General features: G+C 35.4%; 1 long non-coding RNA gene across 1 annotated transcript; it reads left to right on the top strand.

The window, feature by feature from the left end:
• The first annotated feature begins 7,761 nt into the window (after positions 1-7,761).
• LOC140592686 (uncharacterized) lies at positions 7,762-10,629 on the top strand. The gene is made up of 2 exons (XR_011993089.1): positions 7,762-8,783; positions 8,879-10,629. It is a non-coding gene; the product is annotated as an uncharacterized lncRNA (long non-coding RNA).
• The last annotated feature ends 828 nt before the right edge of the window (positions 10,630-11,457 follow it).

Genomic DNA, 11,457 nt, shown 5'->3' with positions numbered 1-11,457 from the left:
GAATATCAAGTTATAATGAAATCTTCATTTCGTGTTAGTTTGTCATGATTTCTTCACGAAAACACATTTTCCTATAATGGTAGGTCGAACTCTTATAGGGGAAGCGCAGGTTTCATGAAATGAAGTCAGAATTTCAAGTTATAATGAAATCTTCATTTCGTGTTAGTTTGTCATGATTTCTTCACGAAAACACATTTTCCTATAATGGTAGGTCGAACTCTTATAGGGGAAGCGCAGGTTTCATGAAATGAACTCAGAATTTCAAGTTATAATGAAATTTTCATTTCATATTAGTTTGTCATGATTTCTTCACGTTAACACATTTTCCTATATTGGTAGGTCGAACTCTTATGGGAGAAGCGCAGGTTTCATGAAATGAACTCAGAATTTCAAGTTATAATGAAATTTTCATTTCATATTAGTTTGTCATGATTTCTTCACGTAAACACATTTTCCTATAAAGGTAGGTCGATCTCATATAGGGGAAGCGCAGGTTTCATGAAATGAACTCAGAATTTCAAGTTATAATGAAATTTTCATTTCATATTAGTTTGTCATGATTTCTTCACGTAAACACATTTTCCTATAATGGTAGGTCGAACTCTTATGGGGGAAGCGCAGGTTTCTTGAAATGAACTCAGAAGTTCAAGTTATAATGAAATCTTCATTTCGTGTTAGTTTCTTATGATTTCTTCACGAAAACACATTTTCCTATAAAGGTCGGTCGAACTCTTATGGGGGAAGCGCAGGTTTCATGAAATGAACTCAGAATTTCAAGTTATAATGAAATCTTCATTTCGTGTTAGTTTGTCATGATTTCTTCACGAAAACACATTTTCCTATAATGGTAGGTCGAACTCTTACGGGGGAAGCGCAGGTTTCATGAAATGAACTCAGAATATCAAGTTATAATGAAATCTTCATTTCGTGTTAGTTTGTCATGATTTCTTCACGAAAACACATTTTCCTATAATGGTAGGTCGAACTCTTATAGGGGAAGCGCAGGTTTCATGAAATGAAGTCAGAATTTCAAGTTATAATGAAATCTTCATTTCGTGTTAGTTTGTCATGATTTCTTCACGAAAACACATTTTCCTATAATGGTAGGTCGAACTCTTATAGGGGAAGCGCAGGTTTCATGAAATGAACTCAGAATTTCAAGTCATAATGAAATCTTCATTTCGTGTTAGTTTGTCATGATTTCTTCACGTAAACACATTTTCCTATAATGGTAGGTCGAACTCTTATAGGGGAAGCGCTGGTTTCATGAAATGAACTCAGAATTTCAAGTTATAATGAAATCTTCATTTCGTGTTAGTTTGTCATGATTTCTTCACGTAAACACATTTTCCTATATTGGTAGGTCGAACTCTTATGGGAGAAGCGCAGGTTTCATGAAATGAACTCAGAATTTCAAGTTATAATGAAATTTTCATTTCATATTAGTTTGTCATGATTTCTTCACGTAAACACATTTTCCTATAATGGTAGGTCGAACTCTTATAGGGGAAGCGCAGGTTTCATGAGATGAACTCAGAATTTCATGTTATAATGAAATCTTCATTTCGTGTTAGTTTGTCATGATTTCTTCACGTTAACACATTTTCCTATATTGGTAGGTCGAACTCTTATGGGAGAAGCGCAGGTTTCATGAAATGAACTCAGAATTTCAAGTTATAATGAAATTTTCATTTCATATTAGTTTGTCATGATTTCTTCACGTAAACACATTTTCCTATAAAGGTAGGTCGATCTCATATAGGGGAAGCGCAGGTTTCATGAAATGAACTCAGAATTTCAAGTTATAATGAAATTTTCATTTCATATTAGTTTGTCATGATTTCTTCACGTAAACACATTTTCCTATAATGGTAGGTCGAACTCTTATGGGGGAAGCGCAGGTTTCTTGAAATGAACTCAGAAGTTCAAGTTATAATGAAATCTTCATTTCGTGTTAGTTTCTTATGATTTCTTCACGAAAACACATTTTCCTATAAAGGTCGGTCGAACTCTTATGGGGGAAGCGCAGGTTTCATGAAATGAACTCAGAATTTCAAGTTATAATGAAATCTTCATTTCGTGTTAGTTTGTCATGATTTCTTCACGAAAACACATTTTCCTATAATGGTAGGTCGAACTCTTACGGGGGAAGCGCAGGTTTCATGAAATGAACTCAGAATATCAAGTTATAATGAAATCTTCATTTCGTGTTAGTTTGTCATGATTTCTTCACGAAAACACATTTTCCTATAATGGTAGGTCGAACTCTTATAGGGGAAGCGCAGGTTTCATGAAATGAAGTCAGAATTTCAAGTTATAATGAAATCTTCATTTCGTGTTAGTTTGTCATGATTTCTTCACGAAAACACATTTTCCTATAATGGTAGGTCGAACTCTTATAGGGGAAGCGCAGGTTTCATGAAATGAACTCAGAATTTCAAGTCATAATGAAATCTTCATTTCGTGTTAGTTTGTCATGATTTCTTCACGTAAACACATTTTCCTATAATGGTAGGTCGAACTCTTATAGGGGAAGCGCTGGTTTCATGAAATGAACTCAGAATTTCAAGTTATAATGAAATCTTCATTTCGTGTTAGTTTGTCATGATTTCTTCACGTAAACACATTTTCCTATATTGGTAGGTCGAACTCTTATGGGAGAAGCGCAGGTTTCATGAAATGAACTCAGAATTTCAAGTTATAATGAAATTTTCATTTCATATTAGTTTGTCATGATTTCTTCACGTAAACACATTTTCCTATAATGGTAGGTCGAACTCTTATAGGGGAAGCGCAGGTTTCATGAGATGAACTCAGAATTTCATGTTATAATGAAATCTTCATTTCGTGTTAGTTTGTCATGATTTCTTCACGAAAACACATTTTCCTATAATGGTAGGTCGAACTCTTATAGGCGAAGCGCAGGTTTCATGAAATGAACTCAGAATTTCAAGTTATAATGAAATCTTCATTTTGTATTAGTCTGTTATGATTTCTTCACGAAAACACATTTTTCTATAATGGTAGGTCGAACTCTTATAGGGGAAGCGCAGGTTTCATGAAATGAACTCAGAATTTCAAGTTATAATGAAATCTTCATTTCGTGTTAGTTTGTCATGATTTCTTCACGTAAACACATTTTCCTATAATGGTAGGTCGAACTCTTATGGGGGAAGCGCAGGTTTCATGAAATGAACTCAGAAGTTCAAGTTATAATGAAATCTTCATTTCGTGTTAGTTTCTTATGATTTCTTCACGAAAACACATTTTCCTATAAAGGTCGGTCGAACTCTTACGGGGGAAGCGCAGGTTTCATGAAATGAACTCAGAATTTCAAGTTATAATGAAATCTTCATTTCGTGTTAGTTTGTCATGATTTCTTCACGTAAACACATTTTCCTATAATGGTAGGTCGAACTCTTATAGGGGAAGCGCAGGTTTCATGAGATGAACTCAGAATTTCATGTTATAATGAAATCTTCATTTCGTGTTAGTTTGTCATGATTTCTTCACGAAAACACATTTTCCTATAATGGTAGGTCGAACTCTTATAGGGGAAGCGCAGGTTTCATGAAATGAAGTCAGAATTTCAAGTTATAATGAAATCTTCATTTCGTGTTAGTTTGTCATGATTTCTTCACGAAAACACATTTTCCTATAATGGTAGGTCGAACTCTTATAGGGGAAGCGCAGGTTTCATGAAATGAACTCAGAATTTCAAGTTATAATGAAATTTTCATTTCATATTAGTTTGTCATGATTTCTTCACGTTAACACATTTTCCTATATTGGTAGGTCGAACTCTTATGGGAGAAGCGCAGGTTTCATGAAATGAACTCAGAATTTCAAGTTATAATGAAATTTTCATTTCATATTAGTTTGTCATGATTTCTTCACGTAAACACATTTTCCTATAAAGGTAGGTCGATCTCATATAGGGGAAGCGCAGGTTTCATGAAATGAACTCAGAATTTCAAGTTATAATGAAATTTTCATTTCATATTAGTTTGTCATGATTTCTTCACGTAAACACATTTTCCTATATTGGTAGGTCGAACTCTTATGGGAGAAGCGCAGCTTTCATGAAATGAACTCAGAAGTTCAAGTTATAATGAAATCATCATTTCGTGTTAGTTTCTTATGATTTCTTCACGAAAACACATTTTCCTATAAAGGTCGGTCGAACTCTTATGGGGGAAGCGCAGGTTTCATGAAATGAACTCAGAATTTCAAGTTATAATGAAATCTTCATTTCGTGTTAGTTTGTCATGATTTCTTCACGAAAACACATTTTCCTATAATGGTAAGTCGAACTCTTATGGGGGAAGTGCAGGTTTCATGAAATGAACTCAGAATTTCAAGTTATAATGAAATCTTCATTTCGTGTTAGTTTGTCATGATTTCTTCACGTAAACACATTTTCCTATAATGGTTGGTCGAACTCTGATAGGGGAAGCGCAGGTTTCATGAAATGAACTCAGAATTTCAAGTTATAATGAAATCTTCATTTCGTGTTAGTTTCTTATGATTTCTTCACGAAAACACATTTTCCTGTAAAGGTAGGTCGATCTCTTATAGGGGAAGCGCAGGTTTCATGAAATGAACTCAGAATTTCAAGTTATAATGAAATTTTCATTTCATATTAGTTTGTCATGATTTCTTCACGTAAACACATTTTCCTATATTGGTAGGTCGAACTCTTATGGGAGAAGCGCAGGTTTCATGAAATGAACTCAGAATTTCAAGTTATAATGAAATTTTCATTTCATATTAGTTTGTCATGATTTCTTCACGTAAACACATTTTCTTATAAAGGTCGGTCGAACTCTTATGGGGGAAGTGCAGGTTTCATGAAATGAACTCAGAATTTCAAGTTATAATGAAATTTTCATTTCATATTAGTTTGTCATGATTTCTTCACGAAAACACATTTTCCTATAATGGTAGGTCGAACTCTTATAGGGGAGGCGCAGGTTTCATGAAATGAACTCAGAATTTCAAGTTATAATGAAATCTTCATTTCGTGTTAGTTTGTCATGATTTCTTCACGTAAACACATTTTCCTATAATGGTAGGTCGAACTCTTATAGGGGAAGCGCAGGTTTCATGAAATGAACTCAGAATTTCAAGTTATAATGAAATCTTCATTTCGTATTAGTTTGTCATGATTTCTTCACGTAAACACATTTTCCTATAATGGTAGGTCGAACTCTTATAGGGGAAGCGCAGGTTTCATGAAATGAACTCAGAATTTCAAGTTATAATGAAATCTTCATTTCGTGTTAGTTTCTTATGATTTCTTCACGAAAACACATTTTCCTGTAAAGGTAGGTCGAACTCTTATAGGGGAAGCGCAGGTTTCATGAAATGAACTCAGAATTTCAAGTTATAATGAAATTTTCATTTCATATTAGTTTGTCATGATTTCTTCACGTAAACACATTTTCCTATAATGGTAGGTCGAACTCTTATAGGGGAAGCGCAGGTTTCATGAGATGAACTCAGAATTTCATGTTATAATGAAATCTTCATTTCGTGTTAGTTTGTCATGATTTCTTCACGAAAACACATTTTCCTATAATGGTAGGTCGAACTCTTATAGGGGAAGCGCAGGTTTCATGAAATGAAGTCAGAATTTCAAGTTATAATGAAATCTTCATTTCGTGTTAGTTTGTCATGATTTCTTCACGAAAACACATTTTCCTATAATGGTAGGTCGAACTCTTATAGGGGAAGCGCAGGTTTCATGAAATGAACTCAGAATTTCAAGTCATAATGAAATCTTCATTTCGTGTTAGTTTGTCATGATTTCTTCACGTAAACACATTTTCCTATAATGGTAGGTCGAACTCTTATGGGGGAAGCGCAGGTTTCTTGAAATGAACTCAGAAGTTCAAGTTATAATGAAATCTTCATTTCGTGTTAGTTTCTTATGATTTCTTCTCGAAAACACATTTTCCTATAATGGTAGGTCGAACTCTTACGGGGGAAGCGCAGGTTTCATGAAATGAACTCAGAATATCAAGTTATAATGAAATCTTCATTTCGTGTTAGTTTGTCATGATTTCTTCACGAAAACACATTTTCCTATAATGGTAGGTCGAACTCTTATAGGGGAAGCGCAGGTTTCATGAAATGAAGTCAGAATTTCAAGTTATAATGAAATCTTCATTTCGTGTTAGTTTGTCATGATTTCTTCACGAAAACACATTTTCCTATAATGGTAGGTCGAACTCTTATAGGGGAAGCGCAGGTTTCATGAAATGAACTCAGAATTTCAAGTCATAATGAAATCTTCATTTCGTGTTAGTTTGTCATGATTTCTTCACGTAAACACATTTTCCTATAATGGTAGGTCGAACTCTTATGGGGGAAGCGCAGGTTTCATGAAATGAACTCAGAATTTCAAGTTATAATGAAATTTTCATTTCATATTAGTTTGTCATGATTTCTTCACGTTAACACATTTTCCTATATTGGTAGGTCGAACTCTTATGGGAGAAGCGCAGGTTTCATGAAATGAACTCAGAATTTCAAGTTATAATGAAATCTTCATTTCGTATTAGTTTGTCATGATTTCTTCACGTAAACACATTTTCCTATAATGGTAGGTCGAACTCTTATGGGGGAAGCGCAGGTTTCATGAAATGAACTCAGAATTTCAAGTTATAATGAAATCTTCATTTCGTGTTAGTTTGTCATGATTTCTTCACGAAAACACATTTTCCTATAATGGTAGGTCGAACTCTTATAGGGGAAGCGCAGGTTTCATGAAATGAACTCAGAATTTCAAGTTATAATGAAATCTTCATTTCGTGTTAGTTTCTTATGATTTCTTCACGAAAACACATTTTCCTGTAAAGGTAGGTCGATCTCTTATAGGGGAAGCGCAGGTTTCATGAAATGAAGTCAGAATTTCAAGTTATAATGAAATCTTCATTTCGTGTTAGTTTGTCATGATTTCTTCACGAAAACACATTTTCCTATAATGGTAGGTCGAACTCTTATAGGGGAAGCGCAGGTTTCATGAAATGAACTCAGAATTTCAAGTTATAATGAAATTTTCATTTCATATTAGTTTGTCATGATTTCTTCACGTTAACACATTTTCCTATATTGGTAGGTCGAACTCTTATGGGAGAAGCGCAGGTTTCATGAAATGAACTCAGAATTTCAAGTTATAATGAAATTTTCATTTCATATTAGTTTGTCATGATTTCTTCACGTAAACACATTTTCCTATAAAGGTAGGTCGATCTCATATAGGGGAAGCGCAGGTTTCATGAAATGAACTCAGAATTTCAAGTTATAATGAAATTTTCATTTCATATTAGTTTGTCATGATTTCTTCACGTAAACACATTTTCCTATATTGGTAGGTCGAACTCTTATGGGAGAAGCGCAGCTTTCATGAAATGAACTCAGAAGTTCAAGTTATAATGAGAGAGAGATAGAATGCCGCTTTTGTCAAAATGACAGGTTGGGTCAAAGGTCACAAAGGTCAAATAAATCAAAAAGTGACAGGCGGGGGCTGCCGGGTGACGTCATGAGGTAGTGGGAGTGGGGGTTTTTTTTTTGGCTGTGAGCCAGTTGAGCGTTGGGATAGGGGTTTATTTGTATATAGTTTATTTATTTATTATAATTTAATTATGTATTATTATTTAATTATTTATTATAATGTAATTATTATTATTTTAATTTGAGTAGAGTGCTTATGAGTGTGGTGTTTTGTCTGCATCCAGCGGGTGCCGAGCAGGGGGGACTGAGCAGGGGGGTTGGTGCGTTAAGGTCCCAAACACTGGGTCTGAGTGGGGGTGGGTTACCTGATGGAGTGTGAGCGTACGCTGTACCACCGTGGTAAGGTCCGTGGCTTTGGAGAATCTGTAGAAAAGGGCTCTGAGAGAGCGATGCTGTGTCTGTTGCGGTACCGTGGTAAGGTCCCATGGCTTTGGATAATCCGCAAAGGACTCGGAGAGAGCGATGCCGGAGAGCTGAGAGTTGTGCTGCGCGAGACTGAAAGAAATCCTGTGAGAATGACCAAGTTGGAGCTAAGAATGAGAGGAGGAGCTGGGTCTGACGTCCAGTAAAAAAACGCTTAGCAGTAGTTTGACCGTCTGTGTGTGTGTGTATGTGTGTGTGTGTGTGAAAGCCGACACCCCCCTGCAGCAGTAGCAGTTTGGCCTTGTGTTTTTCCTCATGCAACCTATGTACATCCCGATAGGTCAAATCCCGGTCAAACTGTAATTTCGGCCACAGATCAAGTTTGACACTTTGTATTTCAGTAAATTTTGTTAAAAGTTTTGTCTTTTCCCCCCGACTCCCCGCCACACATCAAGTTTGACATTTTGTATTTCAGTAAATTTTGTCTTTTCCCCCCGACTCCCCCCATACCGTCTACGCAGTTAAAACGTACATCGAAATAGACAACAGATAAAACTTGACAGGACGTATATTTCTCCTTAAAGAATCCTAAAAAGTAAGCAACCGGTGAAATTTTTATTACCTTGAGAAGGGTCCCCCTCCTTTGGTAAAGAGACACAAGTACCCCACACCCCGTATCATCAAGGCATTGCCCTACTGGAAAGAGAAAACTACATGGGACCTGCATAGAGTAAGTATATTATTTCTTTTACGCGTGTTTTATGATATTTTACGCGTGTTTTATGATAAACACAATACAATAAAATAACTTAAAATAATTATTTTATTTTTAGAGATTCAGCTATTTTGGGTTTGTTTTTTTTTTCTCTACGGGAGACACTGCGGATAGAAAACTCCATATAGTGAGTATATTATTTCTTTTATACATATGATAAACGCTATACATTAAAAATAACTTATTCTAATAATAGGTATTCTCTATTATTTTATGTACAAGAGAGACGGCACGGACCGGTCAAGAGAAAATCTACGCAAGACCTGAATCAGCAGGTATGGATGGAGCAACACCCCCCCTCCTATACCTGAAGCGCTATTAAATGAAATAGACAACATCAACAACGCTAATAATGATGAAAATGATGCGGTTTACTTTGCTCAACACGACTCGCCACCCGCAGCGTCTGGTGAAGCGACGGCCCAAGAGCCCTGTTTGCTACCATCCTTAGAGACATTATTAATAACCTTCCGGTGCTGATAGGGTCGGCACCGACCCATTTTTAAGTTTAACATGCATAAAAGCACCACATATATTTGTGCATACTCTTAAAACAAAAGGCTCCATATTGAACCTTTTAGCTTGGTACATATATGACACTCCTTGGACATTCTCAATTAAAAGAAATGGCACCTTTTTGAAGGCAATGGTTATATTTCCTCTGGTTAGAACCCCTATAGTTCTATATAGCACACCCAAGAACCTTTTTTTTCGAAATATATACTGCATCAAAGTTTTTTGACTTTGTCAGGAATCTCTATTTAAACTAAATAAATTAAAACAAAATCAAGGTAAGGCATCCCCACACATGTAAGGTAAGATAAGACCAGTTCAGTTTATTTATATAATTCTCTAGAGGTTTATTTTATCATTATTTTTTATTGAAAACGAGAGGAATGCTGTCAAAAGAAAGGTCCAGAAAGCCACACCAAAAATATTAAAACCAATCTTTTCATGGATAAGGAAGCCTAACAAGGTAACCAAGAAGTAAGAAACAAATTGGATGATAAATAATTGTTTTGAGGGTATCTTATGGCTGATGTACTGTAAGACACGTGCTGCTTGACACCGACCCGTCTAACATAAGAGACAGGAACAGAAAGCTAACATAGGCCGAAGGTTAAGCGTGTTAAATGAAAGGCAGCGGGATAATTCCCCATAATGCCGCACTATAACAAAATCAAACGCGACGTGAAAACGTTTAATAGACCTCAATAAAAATGTCAGGGACGTCTACGACAAACGCAGATTGTTGCCTAGTGGGGAAACTGCCTTTTGGATACCGAAATGTAAAACTAGCAGCATCGCAAAAAGGGTGTTGTAAGTCTTTAAAAATATTTCATCGAATGAATTTGTTAGTGTAACATGAAAGTGTTTCAAAGATGTACAGATGTTTTAAAATGTAATATGAAAGTTTTTCAAAGTAAGATGTACAGATGTTTTAAAATGTAACATGAAAGTTTTTCAAAGTAAGATGTACAGATGTTTTAAAATGTAACATGAAAGTTTTTCAAAGTAAGATGTACAGATGTTTTAAAAAATGTAACATGAAAGTTTTTCAAAGTAAGATGTACAGATGCTTTAAAAATGTTCGGGTGTTTTATTTTCTAGACGCGTTGTACAAAAACGGTTTGTTATGTGTACGCAGCGCAAGCATGTTTGTACAAAGTTTTATGCATTCATTTTGCGAATCAGTTTTGAAATCTAATATGAACGTGGCTTTTATTTTACAAAAACAAAGTTGCAAAAAATTTGTAGGCTCTTTATCAAAGCAGATTTTGTTAATATAACATGAAGTTTTTTTTTATTATTTTCAAAGTTGCACAAGGGTTTTAAAATGTAACATGTACACGTGTGTTTTATTTTTCAAACTTGTACAAAAACGTGTGTGTACATTTATCAAATGAGTTTTAAAATGCAACATGTACAGGTATTTTATTATTCAAAATAAAAGTTGTACATACATTTTGTTATATGTATGCAGCACGGTCATGTTTTTAAAATGTGCTAATATTTGCGGGATGGTGGGAATAAAGCGTATTTAAAAGGGGTACCTCTCGTGGAATCTACCAATCTTTAGCAGCTTTTGAACCCTGAGCCACACGGGGACTGGGGTTTTTAACCGTGAGACTCGACACCTAGCTACGCATTAGATCCTTACTTCAGCAATGGTCCCCATGTACCCAGTGTAGGGTCAGGTCCATCGCAAGAGAATGTCTCCGCCGTGAAAGAACGATCCACCAGCATTTTGTGTATCAACGAATCTGTAATCATTCTTTCCATTCATTATATGCTGAGTTTTCCAAAATTGTTTTTTAGCTGAAGCATCAAAAGCTGTAACTTCGAGTGCACCTGGTTTAATAGCATTTTATTTATAACAGTAGGAGCTTGTAAACTGCATTTAGCGGTCGCATGAAAACACATTAAAAACTTTAAAGAATAAAGCTTTAGTTATTTTTAATAAAGACGGCTTTCTAGTAAATGGTTTTCCTACAAGGTGACCCCGCGGCCTATACTTAAGACATCCGGGCGCCTGATTTGAGATGTTTACTGAGGACGGTATGTTAAGTTAACAGTGGTGACTGAGCTGCACCGTGTTTGACTCTTAATGAAACTTAGACCTAATTCAACAGAACCAGTCGTCATCCACTTTGCAGTGAGATTTCTGTGCGAAATGTGAACAAAGATTCATTTTCTTACTTTACCACTTATCGGATAACAAGGGAAATGGCAGCGGCAATAACCTACACAGTTATTTGTTCCTTCCATATGTATATATATAGCACCGCAGAACGTTTTGC

This window comes from Paramormyrops kingsleyae, chromosome 1, assembly GCF_048594095.1.
Source record: "Paramormyrops kingsleyae isolate MSU_618 chromosome 1, PKINGS_0.4, whole genome shotgun sequence".
Lineage (NCBI taxonomy): Eukaryota > Metazoa > Chordata > Actinopteri > Osteoglossiformes > Mormyridae > Paramormyrops > Paramormyrops kingsleyae.
The sequence above is the reverse complement of the archived record's forward strand: the minus strand, read 5'-3'. Positions and strand labels throughout refer to the sequence as shown.